The sequence below is a fragment of the Apteryx mantelli genome, chromosome 20, assembly GCF_036417845.1.
Source record: "Apteryx mantelli isolate bAptMan1 chromosome 20, bAptMan1.hap1, whole genome shotgun sequence".
NCBI classification, from domain to species: domain Eukaryota; kingdom Metazoa; phylum Chordata; class Aves; order Apterygiformes; family Apterygidae; genus Apteryx; species Apteryx mantelli.
In genome coordinates, this window is record NC_089997.1 from 7521534 (window position 1) to 7541173 (window position 19640).

Genomic DNA, 19640 nt, shown 5'->3' on the forward strand with positions numbered 1-19640 from the left:
CATCTGTAAAAAGGAACCTCCATCACAGAATCACAGAATCGCTGAGGTTGGAAGGGACCTCTGGAGATCATCTAGTCCAACCCCCCCTGCTCAAGCAGGGTCACCTAGAGCACATTGCACAGGATTGCATCCAGGCATGTTTTTGAATATCTCCATAGAAGGAGACTCCACAACCTCTCTGGGTAACCTGTTCCAGTGCTCTTTCACCCTCACAGTGAAAAAGTATTTCCTCATGTTCAGATGGAACTGTCTGTGTTTCAGTTTGTGCCCGTTGCCTTGCGTCCTGTTACTGGGCACCACTGAAAAGAGTCTGGTCCCATCCTCTCGACACCCTCCCTTCAGATACTTGTACACATTGATAAGATCTCCTCTCAGCCTTCTCTTCTCCAAGCTAAACAGGCCCAGCTCTCTCAGGCTTTCCTCATAGGAGAGATGCTCCAGTCCCCTAATCATCTTTGTAGCCCTTCGCTGGACTTGCTCCAGCAGTGCCACATCCCTCTTGTACTGGGGAGCCCAGAACTGGACGCAGTACTCCAGATGTGGCCTCACCAGGGCTGAGGAGAGGGGGAGAATCACCTCCCTCGACCTGCTGGCAACACTCTTCCTGATGCACCCCAGCATACCATTGGCCTTCTTGGCCACAAGGGCACATTGCTGCCTCATGCTTTACTTGGTGTCCACCAGCACTCCCAGGTCCTTCTTCGCAGAGCTGCTTTCCAGCAGGTCAACCCCCCAACCTGTACTGGTGCATGAGGTTATTCCTCCCTAGGTGCGGGACCCTGCACTTGCATTTGTTGAACTTCATGAGGTTCCTCTCCGCCCACCTCTCCAGCCTGTCCAGGTCTCTCTGAATGGCAGCACAGCCTTCTGCGGTATCCGCCACTCCTCCCAGTTTTGTATCGTCGGCAAACTTGCTGAGGGTGCACTCTGTCCCTTCATCCAGGTCATTGATGAAGAAGTTGAACAAGACTGGACCCAGTACTGACCCCTGAGGGACACCACTAGCTACAGGCCTCCAACTAGACTCTTCACTGCTGATCACAACTCTCTGAGCTCTGCCATTCAGCCAGTTCTCAATCCACCTCACTGTCCACTCATCTAGCCCACACTTCCTGAGCTTGTCTGTGAGGATGTTCTGCGAGACAGTGTCCAAAGCCTTGCTGAAGTCTAGGTAGAAAACACCCACTGCTCTCCCCTCATCTACCCAGCTTGTCATTCCATCATAGAAGGCTCTCAGATTGGTTAAGCATGATTTCCCCTTGGTGAAGTCATGCCGACTACTCCTGATTGCTTTCTTGTCCTCCACATGCTTAGAGATGGCCTCCAGGATGAGCTGCTCCATCACCTTTCCAGGGATGCAGGTGAGGCTGACTGGCCTGTAGTTCTCTGGGTCCTCCTTCTTGTCCTTTTTGAAGACTGGAGTCACAAACATAACACTTCTGAGATCTGTCCAACCCCAAGTTCTTTTAGATTAGAGGTGTAGTAATTGCCTCTCTTTCCAGTATTAAGAAAATCTCCAGTATATGGCAGTTTTGCAGAGGAAGAACATGCAAGGTCATGTGCTCTGCAAGCGGAACATCTTATCTGATCTTGCCTTAGCCCTGTTTTAGCCCCTGATCACCTCCATCTCAGCCTCTGATAGGCCAGCAGCAGGCCCATGGCTCAGGTGATGATTGTGAGGTCATTGCTGCATGAATACCTGACTGCATGGAAGCCAAGACCATGCTGAGGTCATTTCCATAAGGGCAGGTGAAAGACCAGCAGCAGGCCCATTGGCTTGGTGGGTGATTATGAGGTCAGTTGTGTCTGATCAGCTGATAGGCCACCAGGAAGCTGATGGCTGGGGACATTTTTGTGAGATTAATTATGTCTCAGAAGCTTATAGGACAGTAGGAGGCACACAGCCATGAAGGTGCCTGTGAGGTCACTTCTGTCTGTGCAGTTGATGGACCGTGAATAGGCACATGCATGGGAAAGTGGCTGTGAGGTCACTTCTATGCGTGAAGCTGATAGGCCAGCACTTGACTCCTGTCTGCAGTAAGGGGTTGTAAAGTCCTATCTGCCTGCGTACCTGACAGGCCACCAACAGGCACAGGGCTCGGATGTTGGTTTTGTGGTCATTCCTGTCTCTGGTGAGTGCCACTCGCTCTGTAGAGTGAGGAGTGGCATGGACAGCCCTGGGCCGTGAGTGGTTTTGGGCCACTGGACTCTGTGCGAGACACAGAAATATCTTTTTTAATGGTGCAGGCCTGATAATACTAGAGATATTTAGAAAATGTGAATAAAGAATGAAAGAAGAGAGAAATTAAGGAAATGATCTAAAGGGAAGAAATGTTTTGTTACACTTTCCAGCTTTTAAATATTTGTGTTCTTATTGTCTTTCTTTGCTTTGTTGTCTTTTTTCTTAATATCCTGGTCTTTTCTTTTTTTTTGAAAAGGAAAGTGATTTCCAGAATTGGGGTGGGATGCAATCACAGGGTCACTGATGGCTGGTAGGTTCCCTGGTGTCCTCTGCTCAGCCTCCATCTGCAGCTCCAAGGGGCTCTGGTCTCCCGCAGGTCCCCTGTGAGAGCTGCCAGGCCCAGGCAGGTACCTCCGATACACCAGGACCTCTCCAAGTGCCGCTGGATGCTTGTGGTTAGAACAGAGCTCGGACTGAAAAGGAGAAGAAGAGTTTTCAACATTTAAAAAATATGAACACACTTTCACCAGCTAAAAGGACTGACTACTTTTAAAGTCCACTTTTCCCATGATAAAATCATGGAAATGTTCAGGCATGGTGTGAATCTCAGGAGAAGAAATATTGATCTGCCCCTGAACTTGTGTTACCACCGTTCTGCCTATTATGCTGTGGATGTAATCTCCATAATTTCTCACATATTTTCACATGTCCTGATTAAATTGATCATTTCTAAAGGCATCTTTGCATCAGACGAACTGGACGTATCTTACTCTTTATCCATCAGATACCTCTCAACTCTCCAGTTGCTGCTCTGAGCTTCAGGGAGTCTGAAGCTTGCCTCGTCTTTCAGGACGCTCATTGTCTCTTTAGACAACTCCTTAGTTCTGTTTCTATCTATCCTTTCCTAGCTATCTGTCAAAAAACACTTCAAGGAGGGTTATTCCTTGTGGAAAGTGGACCTCACTGGAGATAGCTTGGACTTAACATACAGTTGAGGAATGTATTTGACTTTTTATTAAACTGTATCGTGTTTTATTTTTGCTTGTTTGTAATTAAAAAAAATCCTCCTGTGTCTGCAGCTTGTTCTCTAAGGAAAGCAGGTGGGAATTGGTGTGTAGGAGCTGTAACATTCAGCTACAGACTCAAGTGGAAAAAAGTTAGGTTTTAACAGGAGTGACCTAAGTCCCCAGTGGCTGATGAGAGAAATGGCAGGGTTGGGGAGGTAAGGAGGAAAGTTGGCCATACAGGTCTCATATCGAAAATACTGCTTTTCCTGCATGTCTGGACTTCATTAGGAGACCCTCTGGGTCAGTATGAATTGGAGAATGTGGATATCACTTATTCTGTAAGCTAAAAAATAAAGAGATCTTAAAAGGGAGAAATCCTTTCTTTTTCAGGTGCTCATTGAAATCTTACTCTTGTAAATACATCCCTGAATCCTCTCCAATTAGCCACACAAGATTTGAGGAACTGAAGAAAATTAGGGGGAGTGAGATTGGTTGTTAGGGCTTTCTGCATTTTAATGGTGCCTCTGGTGTATTTGGTGCTGAGTCCATGAACCTGAGATACTGAGAGGAGATTGAACAAGCCTCTCAAGAAGTTAGAGTCAGAAGCAAATGCCAAAGTTTCTTGGAGTGTTAATGGGTCCCACTGAGGGTCGTTACTCACAAAGCCTCCCCAGAGGCTGATTACAGCACAAAGTTGGAGGCACTGATTGCAAGCAGGCAAAGGCAATGTGCAGGTGGCTCTGATGCCAAGTAAACCTGGATGAGTTTTGTCAAGCAGAATGGCCAGGCACTGACATTCAGGCCCTGGACAGGGTGATCCTTTCCCTCACACTGTGCTCAGGGCTCTTCCTGGGGCAGTGTGAATGTGGGGGTGTGCACTCCTACCCCAGGATCTCCCTACCTTTACTGATGTCTCTCTGCCCTCACTTGCTTTTCCTTGAGACACAAAGCCAGTAGCTGATCACAGACTCCCTCTGGGTGACCTGTAGCACCACAGCGCTACCCTTCAGGTGACACTTCCTTTTCCTGAAGTCACATCTGAACCCCACAAGCTGCAGTTTGTGGCTGTTTCTCCTTCTCACGCTGTTTACTACTTTCCATCATCTCTGAAACCGCCTTTCAAGCACTCACAGGCTCCTACTCTACTGCCCTTCACCTCCATTTCACCAGGCTAAAGAAGCCCAGGTCCCTCAACCTCTCTTCCTGGGTGCGGTTATTCCCTCCTAGGTGCAGGACTTGACACTTCTCTTGTAAATCTTCATGAGGTGCTTGTTGTCCAAATCACCCATGTTTCTCAAAGTCCTTCTGGACTAAAGTTCCTCTGTGTAAACAAAACAAAACAAAACAAAACAAAACAAAAACCAACACAAAACAGTACCAACAGGGAATGGGTAAGCAGAGGTGGGCTGTTTGTATGGGAGGGGATCAGCATGGTAAAAGAGACAAACTTAAAAGAGAGAAAAAAAATAAAAGGTGGAAATGAAAAGTGAAGTGAAGGATTATCAGGGTTGTTTTGGAGATTCCTGCCAGGAAGCCCTGCATCTCAACCATTCTGACTGGAAGAAGACAAGAAAGCTGACCTCCTTCCACTGTCACGGGGAACCCATGTGTTTTCCGTGACTTTGACAAGTGAAGGCCCAGAGGGAAAAGAGTCACAGACTCCATCAGGGTGTAAGGGACCTCAGGAGCTGTCTAGCCCAATCTCCTTGCTCACAGCAGGGTCAGCTCTGGGGTCAGACCCGGTTGCTCTGGGCTTGATCCAGTCTGGTCTTGGAAACCTCCAAGGGAGGAGACTGCACAGCCTATTTGGACAGCCAGTTCTGATGCTTGACCATCTTCTTAGCAGAAAAGCTTTACCTTATCTGCTGCGTAAACATGCTCCCATCATGCACTGTGGTGTAGAGCCTGGCTCCATCTTCTTGATGACCTCCTAGTAGCCATTCAAAAGCTGCCATGAGATCCCTCCAAAGCCATCTCTTCTCTGGATTGAACAAGCCCTGTATCTTCACAGAGCAAGTGTTCCAGCTCCTCGATTATTCATGTGCTCAAAAATGTGACGCAAGAGGATTCACTTCATGACACACCCCTCACCAAAGTGAGGCTGAACTGCCTGCAGCTCCCCAGGTTGTCCTGTTGGCCTTTCTTGAAGATGGATGTAACATTTGCCTTTCTCCAGTCATTGGGACCTTGCCCCGTCTCCACAACCTTTTAAAGATGATAGCGAGTGGCCTTGCTATGACAGCAGTCAGCTCTCACAGCATCCTCATACACAGCCCATCTAACCCCCTTGACTTGTATGGTTTGAGTTCTCACAAGTAACCCCTCATTAACCCTCATCCTCAACCCTCATCCACTGTTGGTTGTTTTTCTCCTCTGGAGTTGTGACACCAAAGCACAACAGCCTGGGAGACCTTGTTTGTGAAAACTGAAGCTAACAAGGAACTGAGTTCCTCAGACCTATCTGTGTCTGCTGTTACTAGATTCCCTGCCCCATTCAGCAGTGAGCCCAACCTTTCCTTTTCTTCTTGATTGTTACTGAAGCAGTAGCAGCTCATTTCCATGCCCTTCACATCTCCTGCAAGGGTAAGTCCTAGGAGAGCTTTTGGTTCCCTAACACCATGCCTATGTTGCCGGACAATATTTCTAATTTCCTCCTTAGCAGCCTATCCCTCCTTCCCACTCCCATTCGCTGCCTTATTGCCCTGGAGTTCAGGCGAGTTCCCTGTTTAGCCAAGCTGGTCCCCTGACATGTCTGCTAGCTTTACTGAGTATCAGGATGGACCATTCTTGTGTTTGGCGGGTGCTGTCCTTAAAGGCCTGCTGGCTTTCCTGGGCTCTTCAGAGCTGCCTCCCATGGGATTCCCCACCAGGCCCCTGAAGAGGCCAAAGTCTGCTCCTCTGAAGTCCAGGGTCTGTACTCTGCTGCTGTTCTGCCTCATTCCCCTCAGGATCTGGGACGTCACATATTCATGGTCACTGTAGGCAAGGCTGACACTGACTATCCCATCCCTGATCAGTTCCTCCTTGTTTGCAATTTCCACATCCAGGAAAACATCACCATTATTGAGCAGTCTTAGCTGTGCTAGGAAGTTGTCCCTGACACCCTGCAGAAACCACTGGTCTCCTTGCACTCTGTTGTTTTCCCTTCCAGTGAATGTTAGGGCCATTAAGGTCTCCCCATAAGGACCAGGGCCTGTGACCCACAGACTTCCTTTGCCTAAAGGCAGTGGTGGGATGCAGTTGTTTGGGCTCAGGTAGGAAACTTGAGAGGTCCTGAGCCGTTTGTCCAGCAACCACTCCAAAAGGACATGGCTTTCCTGTAGGTCCCATGCTGTATTTGCTAGAAACATGCAGTTGTGCTGGACACCCCAGGCATCTGACATGGCCCTGCCTATGGCTGATTTTTATGTCATTAAATCAAGGGTCTGCACTGAATTACATGAACTGTTTGCAATGCAGAGATGTGCATGAGTCTCAGCTTCCTAGTGAGTGGAGCTCTAGGAGCAGTGGTAGGCATCCAGTGCCATTTCAGATGGCCAAGAAAATTCCCCACCTGGCCCCAACCTCATGCTTTAGAAGGACACAGGTCTCCTAGTTGTTCCATCAGAGCAAGCAGACCCTGGCACATGCCTTGCACCACCTCTGTCTCTTCAAATGTCACCAGGTGTTTGTGTGTGAGCAACTGACTCCCATCCTCCCTCTCCACTGATTACAATGGGAGCTTAGACAAGGAGCTTGTGTGCCCACATCTCTGTTGTGCTCACTTCCGCTTTGGCAAGGGGAATACCACCTCCTGTGAGTGGAGTTCACGGGAGGGATCTGAATCCCACTCCAGCCCAGGGGTTTCTAAACTGGCATGAGATGTCCAGATTGACTCATCTGAATTAACACCTGAACCATGGGAAAATGAATTCTCTTCTTGTCCCTGTCTAGGTGTCCTGCCTAGTAAAGAGGTGGGAATAGGATCTTCCGGAGTGGGACGTTTCCATCTCTCATAGATAATCATCTTCTGATGAGACAAACTGCAATGCTGGGACCAGTCTCTCTTCACTGTGTTGAGAGAGACCATCAGTGATTGTTTTAGTCTACCTCAGTGAACATTTCCCAAGAGGAGGGAGTGCAAAGGAGAAATGAAGTCACACCTTCAGCTAGGCCACTGTTCCCAAGTGGGGCCAGTCTACTGGGACAGAGGGAGCTCGTGGCAACCAGTCAGCTCTGTGCAAGAGCATCTCCTCTGCAAAGAGCAGCAGGGCTCCAGGCACTGCCTGCTCTTGCTGACATGAGCTGAGACAAGACAGAGAGAAGCGAAAGGCAGTGTGGAGTGAGAAGAGAGAGGAGAGCTCACGGAGGGACAAATCTTCACAGCCCCTGACACAGTAAGTCTCTGGCTGTAGAGCAATACTGCTGGAGTTGCTGGAGGGGTCTTCTAAACCCATCGCATCCCATGACTGCTAGGTTCTTTAGGATGTCTCTGCTGTCTTCTTGAGTGCAGAGGAGGAGGAGGTGCTTCTAAAGCAGGGATTCCCAGCCACACCATCACAGCGACAGGGCATCCTGCTGCCTTCTCCCCGGGATGCTGCAGGGGTGTGAAGGCAGGGAGTGCACCCAGGTCTGCATGGGCTGTAATTCAGAGCAGTGTCCCTGCACCCCAGGGTGCTGTGTGCCTGGGGCAGTGACTCTTCTGCCTGCGCAGCAGAGCACAGCACTCAGCCTGCCCCGGGAACTCCCCATGGTGCTGCAGGGACGATCGACCCCAGCAGAGCAAGTTCATTCTACCGTTGAGAGGGTTCTGCATGGGCAGGGCTGCTCACAGGTCTAGCTCATGCACAGGACATTTCAGAGGGAACTTTTCAAGAGGAAGGTGAAGGCAGGGATTTCCTGAAAGAGAAGCCAATTTCCTGAGGTGGTACTTTAACTTTCCTGCCACCTGGCAAGGGGAAAATGGAGATGGAGCTGTCAGCTTTGAACAAAGGACTGAAACTCCTTAACAGTTTCAATGAGCAGTCAATGGGTCTGCTAGGAACTTCTGAAAGTCCATGCACCCATTCCTTTAGTCTGTAGACAGAACCAGCTTCCCCTTTGCTGGCCTCAGCAGGGTTTATCTGCCCTGCTCCTTAGCACCTCCAAAAATGGGAATGCCCATGGACAGTGCCCTGCTGCTGGGAGGTTTCTTTAGGGCAGAAGTGAGCACACTGGGGAAGGTGTGGGCATTGCAGGGACTGACCATGACTTGCCCAAATCCATCCTCCCATGATGTTTCTAGAAGCAGTTCCCTCTCATTCACTGCCCAGCTCTGGTGCCTGGAGCTGTCCCTGCTGGGAGCTCTTTCTCTGTCCCAAAGTCTTTTTCCTGGTTGGTGCTTACAGACCCCATCTCATGCTCTGTGCACTTGGTTCTGCCCTAAAGAAAGCTCCCACAGGCAGGGCACTGTCCAGGGGCATCTCTGTGTTTGCAGGTCCTAAGGAGCAGGTCAGACAAACCCTCATGAGGTCAGAGAAGGTGATGCTGGTGCTGTCTGTAGGCTTAAGAGGGGATGAAGGGACTTGCTGTTTTTTTTTCTCAGACCTTTTGATCTCTCAAAATGATGGGGGTATTCAGCTGCAGTTAAGACACCGACCCTGTGTGTCCTGCGTGGTGTGGTCTTCAAGGCAGTGAGAAGCACCAATCCCTTTCCAACCTGTGAGGCTGCTGACAATGCATTTCATCAGGTTGGGTAATCAGCTGACTCTCCTTTAAGGAGAGTCCACCTTTGGACCCTTGACTGTTTCTCTGAGGTGAACTGCCGACTTGGAAGCTGCTCTCCATCAGAACACAGCTTCCCTCTAGCATTTTTGTGATATGTGAGAGTCTGGTCATGTGAGTGGTCAGATACCCTGGCACACTCCACTCTCTCCATCTCTGGGCTGAGAGAGAAGAATTTGGAAATCTCCACTGTGGAACTGAACAGATCTGCTCTCAGCTCAGTCCACTTTCTTTCTTAGAGGAACTTGTGAGTGTGATTGTCCTTTAGCTGAGGGAGGTGCAAGTGCAGCACAGTGAGGGGAAAAACTTATTGACAGACCAGATCCTGCGACTCTGTACAAAGTCACAGAGAGACATTTATTTCCCCTTGGGATGCACAAGTGCTCATGCTGAGAGCAACTGAAATGCCAAAGATTTCTACCTCATCAGAGAATGCTCCCACAGTAAGATGGAGGCACGTAAAAACTAAATAAATATATAAACTGACCCCTCCACTGAAGATCATTTTCTGGAGAAAATGGGTTCAAAATATTGGGCAGCCCTTTCACAGAAGGAGTGGACGTAATCTGCTGCAGGATGTACACATCAGAGGTAGTCACTTCCCATTCCCACTGCAGTGCCTGGAGGAAGGGTGCGGATGGTAAATTGACATGACGACAGAGTCCATCTCATTGGAACAGAGATGTCTAGAAAGTGTGAGGTCACCCCCTGCCTTCACTTGCCTGCTTCTCTCCCTTGCTAGAGTGGGCGATGGTGTGACTGGTTCAGCTACAGACACCTCTGTTCAAGAGGGCAAGGCTGGGGGAGATGAAGCCCTCACAAGGGTCTTCTCTTTCCAAGACAGCTGGCATGAGCGCTGTATTCACCACTCATTATGGCAAATAGAGAATAGTCCCACTGTGTCACTGGACCAAACTCCCTCTGCTGAGCTCACGGCACCAATCCCCAGGTATCCCACCGAATATCTGGGACTCTTGACACCTCCATTAACACCCCCGGGAGAGCAGAATGGGCTCTTCTGGAGACCACGGGCAGGGGTCCCTGCTCAGCGTGGCACACACAGCCAGCACAAACAGAGCTCAAGCAAGGATTCTGAAAGAAGGAGAAGGACAGAGGAAATGTGGGGGCACTATGAGAAATGGAATGGGTTTGGCTCAGATAAGCCTGCTCTAACTTGGCACTGTCTTTTCCTCCTCAGACAGACCCACATGCCCAGAGGAAGCAAATGTTCAACAGCAGCTCCCCAAACGAGTTTCTCCTCCTGGCATTTGCAGACACACGGGAGCTGCAGCTCTTGCACTTCTCACTCTTCCTGGGCATCTACCTGGCTGCACTACTGAGCAATGGCCTCATCATCACAGCTGTAGCCTGTGACCACCGCCTCCACACCCCCATGTACTTCTTCCTCCTCAACCTCTCCCTCCTCGACCTTGGCTCCATCTCCGTCACTGTCCCCAAATCCATGGCCAATTCCCTGTGGGACACAAGGGCCATTTCATACTTGGGATGTGCTGCCCAGGTCTTTCTGTTTCTCTTCTTCTTCTCAGCAGAGTATTATCTTCTCACTGTCATGGCCTATGACCGCTACATTGCCATCTGCAAACCCCTGCACTACGGCACACTCATGGGCAGCAGAGCTTGTGCCAAAATGGCAGCAGCTGCCTGGGCCAGTGGTTTTCTCAATGCTCTCCTGCACACTGCAAACACATTTGCAATACCACTCTGCCAAGGCAATGTCCTAGAGCAGTTTTTCTGTGAAATTGCCCAGATCCTCAAGCTTTCCTGCTCAGACTCCTACCTCAGGGAAGCTGGGCTTATTGTGGTTGGTGCGTGTTTATTCTTTGGGTGTTTTGTTTTCATTGTGCTGTCCTATGTGCAGATCTTCACAGCTGTGCTGAGGATCCCCTCTGAGCAGGGCAGGCACAAAGCCTTTTCCATGTGCCTCCCTCACCTGACTGTCATCTCCTTGCTTGTAAGCACCTCTTTTTTTGCCTACCTGAAGCCCCCCTCCATCTCCTCCCCAGCTCTCGATCTGGTGTTGGCTGTCCTGTACTCGGTGGTGCCTCCAGCAGTGAACCCCCTCATCTACAGCATGAGGAACAAGGAGCTCAAGGAGGCCCTGAAGAAACTGATTCAGTTGCTAGTATTTTAGCAGCAAGAAGCTGCCCAGCTCTAGTCACAAGCAATATCCAATCTATCTCAGGCAACTCGGGTGCTTTGGGCGTTCTATCTGTGACACTCATGTTTGTACACAACTGCTGGAATTCATCTCCAGAGGCACAAAGTCCATCTGTCTGACCCAGAGGCCTTCTGTTCATCTGTCTACCACTGCATCAGAGCTGGCCTCCCAAGCAGCATCTCTGTAATAAAAGGGGATTTCCTCAGGACAGGGCCTGAAGGTTGGGCTCTTCTTCCAAAGCTGGTGCCAAGAATGTGCTCAGGGAGTTGCACCCAAAAAGGCCTTTTGCTGCACATGAGTTCTCCATGGGCTAAGGGGGACGCGCTCGTAGGGTGATGTGTTAGGAAACGAGGGCAGGATTCTGCCCTCACTTGTGGGTGCCGAGTACCCCTGGAGAGGGTGAGTGGTATCTGCTGGGGACCGTCTCACATATTACGGGGCTGGTGACAGATGCCGGTTCTTCTGGAAGGGAATATGGAGTCACCAGGGGAGCACAGGGCATCCCCAGGGTCAGCGTGTGCCTGGGATGGGCAGTGAGTGGAGACTCACAGAAGCAAGTGCAGTCACCCAAAGCAAAGGGCTAAACCAAAGAATGCACTGAGTGAGGGCTCTGCAAGCTCAGCAGAGCCAGCAGGGACTCAGCAGGCCCAGGGAAGGGACACTCCAGAGCGCTTCTTGTCATCCACCTACAAACCATGGGCTGGGTGCAAGGACACACCTGAACCCATCCCGAGCCATTTAAAATACCACGTTTGCTTTGAGCATCTTCCACAGCCACAGACCCTGGGGAGGGGGGTGTCAGGTGCAATGCTGCTGGGCCAGCTGGCTCTGCCATGGCCAGTGCAGAGTCACCCCATGGCCCCACAGGCTGCTCATGCTGCAGAGCAGCACTGACAGCCCGGGGCCCTGCGGGGAACCGGGGAGGGGTGAAGGAACAGTTGGCCAGGCCAGCACAGGCACACACTCACCCGGGGAAAGGCTCTCTGGGAAGCTGGGAGCCCCAAGCAGGGCTGTTCACCCTGCCCTGAAATCCCCCACACTCCCTGTCCCCCCGTGCCCTGTCCCAGCCCTGGTGCTGGCCAGCTGCCCTGGCCTGGGGCAGCTCCAGCCCCCCAGGAGGGGGAAGGGGCATGGGGGGAGCAGTCCAGGGAGCTGGGGGGAGGTCAGCATCCCAATCTCTGGCTGGGAATGGATCTCCAGCTTGGGCAGAGGTGGGGATCAATACGTGGATCATTAACAGGATGAGCACAGGATGTAACATCAATCACAATACAGTGGTCGCTTTTGGTGACCAACCTTTAGAGATATCATACCCATGATGTTCAGCAAGGCTGGTTTCCACTTTCGCTAAACAAATCCATTAACTATTATAATAGATCATCATTCCTTCTCTTTCTTCTAAGCATTTTCTGATTTCAGACAGATGCTTGGTGTTCTGTTTGAGAAACCTGTCTAGTTGATGGAAGGTTACTCCAAGTGTTCCTGATGCTTTAAACAGTGCAAAAATCATTTCTTCAGTCATATGAGAAGTTAACTAGTAGGTCTGCTTTGTGATTTGGGCAAAAACATATGTCACATTACAATGGCAACTGCTGCCTTATTCTTATGGACAAGTAGGCTCGCCGGCTACCATAACAGGGTCTGAACCAAGGTTCCTCCTGAGACAGAAGTTCGAAGTCAGATCGGAGTGAAATAAAATTTAATGACACACATGCGGTAATTACAGCTTGAGCTGGGTGCCTCCAAAGAGGGACCCCGTTTGTACAAATCCCTGGGTAATTACACCCTTCCAGTCTAGTATCCACCCCATACTTCTGAACCAATCATATTATTAGACTTCAGGGTCTTACAGCTCCCGGTTGGTCCTTTCTGGAGCTTCCAGGTGTATTCTTTACTTCTTACTATGCACTTCTGCATAGGTGTCGATGGCTCTTTTACTCCCTTAGCTTGTCCCTCAGAACCAGTCTTTGGGGTTACTTCTTTCCTGCATAGTTGTCTGGCTCTTCTACTTCCTTATCTTGTCCTCCAGAATCAGTCTTGTGGTTCCTTTGTTTCTTTCTTGTGTGTCCTACGTTAAAGTCCATCTCCCTGCTGGTGCTCATTAATGTTAAACTGCTTGTTTCTCTCTACAGTCCTCCCTCCCCCTTGCCCTTATCTCTGCAACCTGAACCAGCTCTGGGGCCTTCTTTTATTTAACTAGCTAAAAGTTCAACATATCTAGGAAAAAGTTCACAGCTTGAGGCCTAAGGCTTCAGCAAATTTAGCTACTAATGCTAAGCAAGTTATTCTAAGCGATTAATTCTAGACAGCTTCAGTCCAATATTCTCTAACAGGCCTCCCTTTGTTTTTATTAAGCATCCCTGCTAACATGTTAAGCAGAGTTCTCAGAGCCTTTCGAGGTGTACTGTCACTCTCCATAAACTTATGTACAATATGATTTTAAGTAATAGGCATAACATGGTTAAACTTAACACAACCACTACTGGGTGCAATATGTGATTATAGATTCCTGTTGCGGTTGGTGACCATCCCAGAAGAGTCTCCCACCAATGATATTCTCCATCCTCCTTCACTCTTTCCGAGATGTGCTGTATCTCTTCTGTATCATGATGAACAGTGATTAGAGTTTTTTGTCCATTGTTTCGGATGTGTTTTAGCAGTTGACACAGGTCATCATGTTGTAGCAGTTTCTTCACCAATGTAAGATTCATTCCAATGGGGGTAGGCAATAAATCTTGACGTAAGGTATAATTAGATTGTAATAATTGATAAGACACAACAGGAGCTGAATAATTAAAGCCACATCCCATAATTTTAGCAAAATTACAAACACAAATATTTGAGTGATAACTTGTATCTACAGTACTGTTATCTACGAATATAAGATCACAGAGGGTTCTCATACAAACACATCCTTTTCCAAGATATACAAGTACAGTTTCAGGGGTTTCATCAGGGTGTATTTCAAAATGACAAACATTTTGTTCAGTATCAAGACAAATGTCTTGATCTTTGATGGTATTACTCTCGCAAATAAATATATATATAATTTTAAGATTTTCAAACCTTTTTTTGCATACCTAGAACATACTGGGTTAGCTGTTCATCTCCGTCCAACAGGCTGCTCTTAGCTGGGATATAAGTTCCTGGTATAGCCAATTGATGCCCAAATAAGACTTCTGCTGGGGATAATCCTACCGGTTGTCTAGGGGTTGTTCTAATTTCCCACAGCACTAAGTTTAAGGCATTAGGCCCTTTGAGACTTGCCTGTGTACATACCCGTGCTAACTTGTTTTTAATAGTTCTGTTCATTCTCTCAATTTGTCCTCAAGACTGGGGATGATAAGGTGTGTACAATTCTCTTTCTTCTTCTGTGGCATATCTTCTTACATTTCTGCTGTATTCAATACATGCGGCCATTCTCATACTGGATCTGCAGTGGCTACAAGGAGAAAATGTCTAGCAACGGTTTTAGTTGTCTTGTCCGCCAAGTCATTTCCTTTAGCTACATCAGAGGCTTCTTTTGTATGAGCAGGACAGTAAATACCAGCAATTTCTTTGGAGAGTTTTATCACCGTTAATAATTCTTGTACTTCTTGTCCATTAGCGAGTGCTTTCCCTGCAGCTGTGAGGAATCCCCTTTCTTCCCACCGCATTCCCATTGCTTGACATACTCCAAATGCGTATTTTGAGTTGGTATATACATTTATTCACAGGTTCTTACCCATCTTTGCTGCTTGGGTTAATGCTATTAGTTCTGCCCCTTGAGCGTTTACAGATGGAGGTAAGGCATTAGCCTCAAGTACCTCAAAGAGGTTGGTGACAGCACAGCCTGAATGGCGTCTTCCGTCCAAATAATAGGATGATCCATCTGTAAACAGAACTAAGACTGGGTTTCCCAAAGGTTCATCTTGGAGATCCTCCTGGGGCTTGCTCGAGTTGACAACCACCTGTTCACAGGAATGATGAGGCTCTCCATCTTCAGGTAGGGGCAATAGCATTGCTGGATTTAAGATGTTGCATCTCTTTAAGGTCACATTATCTGCATGTAGTATTATTAGTTCATAGCGGTGAGCTCTCTTTGGGGACAACGCTTGAGTAGCGTATTGCTTCATTAACAGCTCTACTTCATGTGGCACATACACAGTCACTGGGTGACCCAAAACTACAGGTCATGTTTTTTCAATAAGGGCTGCTGTAGCTGCTATTGCTCTGATGCATCCTGGAGTGCCTTTGATTACCGCATCTAGCTGGGTGGAGTAATAGGCCACTGGCCTATGGCGAGGACCTAATTTTTGGGTGAGTACTCCACTTGCTACTCCCTGTCGTCCATGAACAAATACTTCAAATGGCTTACTATAATCTGGTAGTCCTAGAGCCGGGGCTGAGACCAGCACATTTTTCACAGATATGAAAGCTTTCTCTTTTTCTGGACTCCAGGCCAAAGGCTCTATCTCCTCCTTCTTTGTTGCCTGGACCAAAGGTTTGCCAAGTTCTCCCAATCTGGGAATCCATGTCCGGCAAAATCCTACAGCCCCTAAAAATCCCTGAGTTGCTTTTTCGTTACAGGACAAGGCATATCAAGAATTGTCTTTACTCGTTCTGGATCAATTAACCTGTGCCCTTCCTTCAACATAAACCCCAAATATTTTACCTCTCGCTGACACAGCTGGAGCTTGGACGGAGATGCTCAATGCCCCTTCTCTGCAAGAGTGTTACATAGAGAAATAGTGTCTTTCAAACATGTCTCGTAATCTTTACTTGCTAATAACAAATCATCCACATATTGTATTAAAACTGAACATCCTGGAAGTTCGATATCTGCAAGATCATTTTTCAGTATACGCGAAAAAATAGTCGGAGACCTAGTAAATCCTTGTGGTAGCCTAGTACAAGTTAATTGTTGTCCCTTCCATGTGAAGGCAAAAAGATCTTGGCTGTCCTCAGCTACCGGTATACTAAAAAAGGCTGCCGTTACATTAATCACAGTAAAATAAGTTGCTCAATAGGGTATTTCTAATAATATAGTTGACAGGCCAGGAACTACTGGATGTGGAGCAATTACATGTTGGTTTATAACTCTTAACTCTTGTACAAAGCAATATTCTGGATCGCCATCAGAATCCTGCCTATTCTTTTTAACTGGCAGAATCAGGGTGTTGTATCGGAATTCACAAACTCTAAGGATACCCAATTTTAAATAGTGATTTGCTTTTGGATACTCTGCTCTGCTTCCTTTGGGATAGGGTATTGTTTAACCACGGGAGGTAATCCCCCCTTTGTTTTGATTGAGACTGCACTAGCTGATTTCAGTAGTCCAACATCCATTCCTGAAGAGCTCCATAACTTTCCAGGAACTGATTCTAATCCTGCTGGAATTTGCAGATTAGTTGACTCTGGTTCTGGTGTCTCAGCCAGAACACATGAGCCCATTAGTATTAATTTCATCCCTTCCGGTTGTAAGCAGATCCGAGTATCCAGGGCTTGTAAGAGATCCCTCCCTAAAAGGCAAAAGGGTGAATCCATAGAAATTATGAAACGTCCCCACACTCCTTTTCCTCCAATAGTGAGCAACAAGGCCTTAGTTAACATTCGTTCGCCTTTTCCCATTACTCCCTGTATTGTTATTTTACCTGATGACTTACATCCTTTAGGCTCAAAATTCAGAAGAGAAAGGGTAGCTCCAGTATCCACTGAGAAGGGAATTTCTTGACCTTCTATATTTGCCATTATCTGCCCCCAGAAATCCAAATCTATATCCCATGAATTTACCCTAATTCCCTCAGTATTTTCTGGGTCTCCCATCTCCTGTCATTGTGGACTGGCTGGGAATTGCCTGGTGTCATTCCCAGTACTCGACTGTCCCATGCTGTCCCCTCTATTCCTAGGCATGCGGGGGTCTCACTGGGCATCCCTTCTTCCAGTGCGCTTGTTCACCACAAGAATGGCAATAATCATTAACTCCTAAGCGTACAACACATTCGCGCTGGTTCCGTCCATCTCCTCTGACCCTTGCTCGCCCCCTTCCTCTAGTTTCTTTAAACTCGTCTCTCAACACAGCCGCTAACACACTCACTTCCTATTTCTTCTGTTGTCTCTTTTCTTTCACCTTCTCTTCATCTCGACCGTTATATACAAATGTGGCTAAGCGTACTATTTCTTCCATAGACTTCCCTGGCCAGTCAGGAACATGTTTAGAAAAATATTTTTTAATGTCCAAGGCCGTTTGATCTACAAATGTAGAAACCATTAGAGGCCTGTTAGCCTCGGCTTCTGAGTCTATCCCCCCTCCAAACATTCTGATTTGTTCAAATAGTCTGGAACGGAAAGCTGAGGGCTGTTCCTCAGGTTGTTGCTGACACTCCCTTATTTTAGACCAATTCGCAGTCTTTTGTCCTGCCAAAAGTATAGTATAGCTTCTTCTAAGTCTTGCCTGGCTAATTGCAACTGCCTGTAATCTGCCTCTGCATTATAATTCCACCCGGAGTCCACAGCCAGCCAGGCTGTTTGAGCAGCCAGAATATCCCCCTCTTCTGCCCAACAACAGTTTGCATCCAGAATTGAGTGTTTTTCATCTGGAGTGAACATGCCTTCAAGGAGCATTTGCACATCCCCCAGGTAGGATCATACGCCCGCACTATTCCTCTTACAATTTGTAACACTTTCTTGGCATCTTCCCTAAGCCTGGGAGTTTGTTCACTCCATGCAATCCAATCTTGGGGCCCCCAGGGTCGGTAAATTCGCGTTGTAGCTACCCGAGGTGCCCCGTCAGGACCTGGTGGGGGCACTCCTGGCACAGGAACAACATGCAAAGGGGCCTGAAAGGCAGAGGGGGAAGGCAAGGGGGGTATAGAGAAGCTGAAACAGAGGATAGCGCAGAGGGTGGAGCAGTTTCCACAAGCGTTTTAGCAGCTGCACTACTTTCAATACTCTAAGAAAATTTTTCTTTGACCAACTGTCCCATACATACCAATAATCCATTTGTCTGGGGAACCTATCCTGCAAATGGTGACGCAGGAAAGTTAACTCCTGATGATCAAAGGATCCCTGTGGCGGCCATCGTTCTGCCGGGTTACCAGCCTTTGTCAGGAACAGCCAATCCTCCTGACATAGTTGGATCAACCTTTTTTTTTTTTTTCTTTCCTTTTTCTTAGGTTTTTTGTACCATCAATCTTACTCTAGTTTTGCAGAATTTCGGCTAAGGGCATCCCCTTTTCTATGCCGAACTTATTTCCCATATTGAGATCCTGAAAAGTGCGTCTTATGCTGATCAGGCAGCGCACTTCCTTATAGTATACCTATTTTTTCCTTTCTTTTTCTTTTTTTTTTTCTTTCTTTCTTTTTTTTTTTTTTTTTCTCTCCTCAGCAACACCAGAATTTAAATTTTCATTACCCCCTGCAGCCGGCATGTTTACACTCTCTCTCACTCTCTCTCTCTGGGAACCGCACTCACACCACCCGAGTCTTTGACTGCTAGGACTGCCGTCCCTTCGCAGTGGGCGGCTCTGTCAGCCGACGGGTGCCCCTTTCGGTTCCCAGGTCACACACACACACACACACCAGTCACAGCACCGGTATCCACACTCACACTAGTCACAGTAACTCTAAGTTAGTCCTGCGGTGCGCCTTACGCTGATCAGACTGCGCACTCCCCCCTTCCGGCCGGAGTGAGACGGGACTCGAACCCACCCCAAAACCCGGGAGCGGGACTCGAACCCACCCCAAAACCTAGTACGCCTTATGGTGATCAGCCCACGTACCCATTACCTAGTATGCCTTACGGTGATCAGCCTGCGTACCCCTTACAGTGCACTTGGTTACCAAACCAGAATTTAGAATTTAGGCAGGAATTTAAGACTCACCCTCTCGGTGCCTCCCGTTGCCAAAGATCCCAGGTGAACTCACCCGATGGTGCCAGATGATCGTTTGGAGACGAGAGGCCCCGACGGTGGTCGCCTAGGGTCCCATCTGGGTCGCCAAATTGTTATGGAAAATCAGGCTTGCCAGCCTCCATAACAGGGTCCGACCCTAGGTTCCTGCTGAGGCAGAAGTTCGAAGTCAGATTGGAGAGAAATAAAATTTAATGATACACGTGCGGAAATTACAGCTCGAGCTGGGTGCCTCCCAAGAGGGACCCCGAACAAAGAAATCCCTGGGCAATTAAACCCTTACAATCTAAATTCCCACCCTCATTCGATAGTTCAGAACAGTAACATTTAGCCCTGGGGACTTCCCCTTCTTCACTGGATCCCTTCATTGTCTCTTAGGCAGGTCGCCTCTTTTCCTATTTTCAAGGTTGCAGCTTCTGCTGTTGGTCATAACTTCTCTATCTTTCTGGCTTCAACTGCCTCTGGGGCACTCCTTACTTAACTAGCTAAAAGCTCATCAAAACACCTAAGTGCAACCTAAGACTTCAGCAAATTTAACTACTCATGCTAAACAAGTTTATACAGGAAGTGTTAACACAAGCTTACATCTGCAAAAGTTTGCATAAGTAGGAAGGATTAATCAATAATACACTACTACAGCC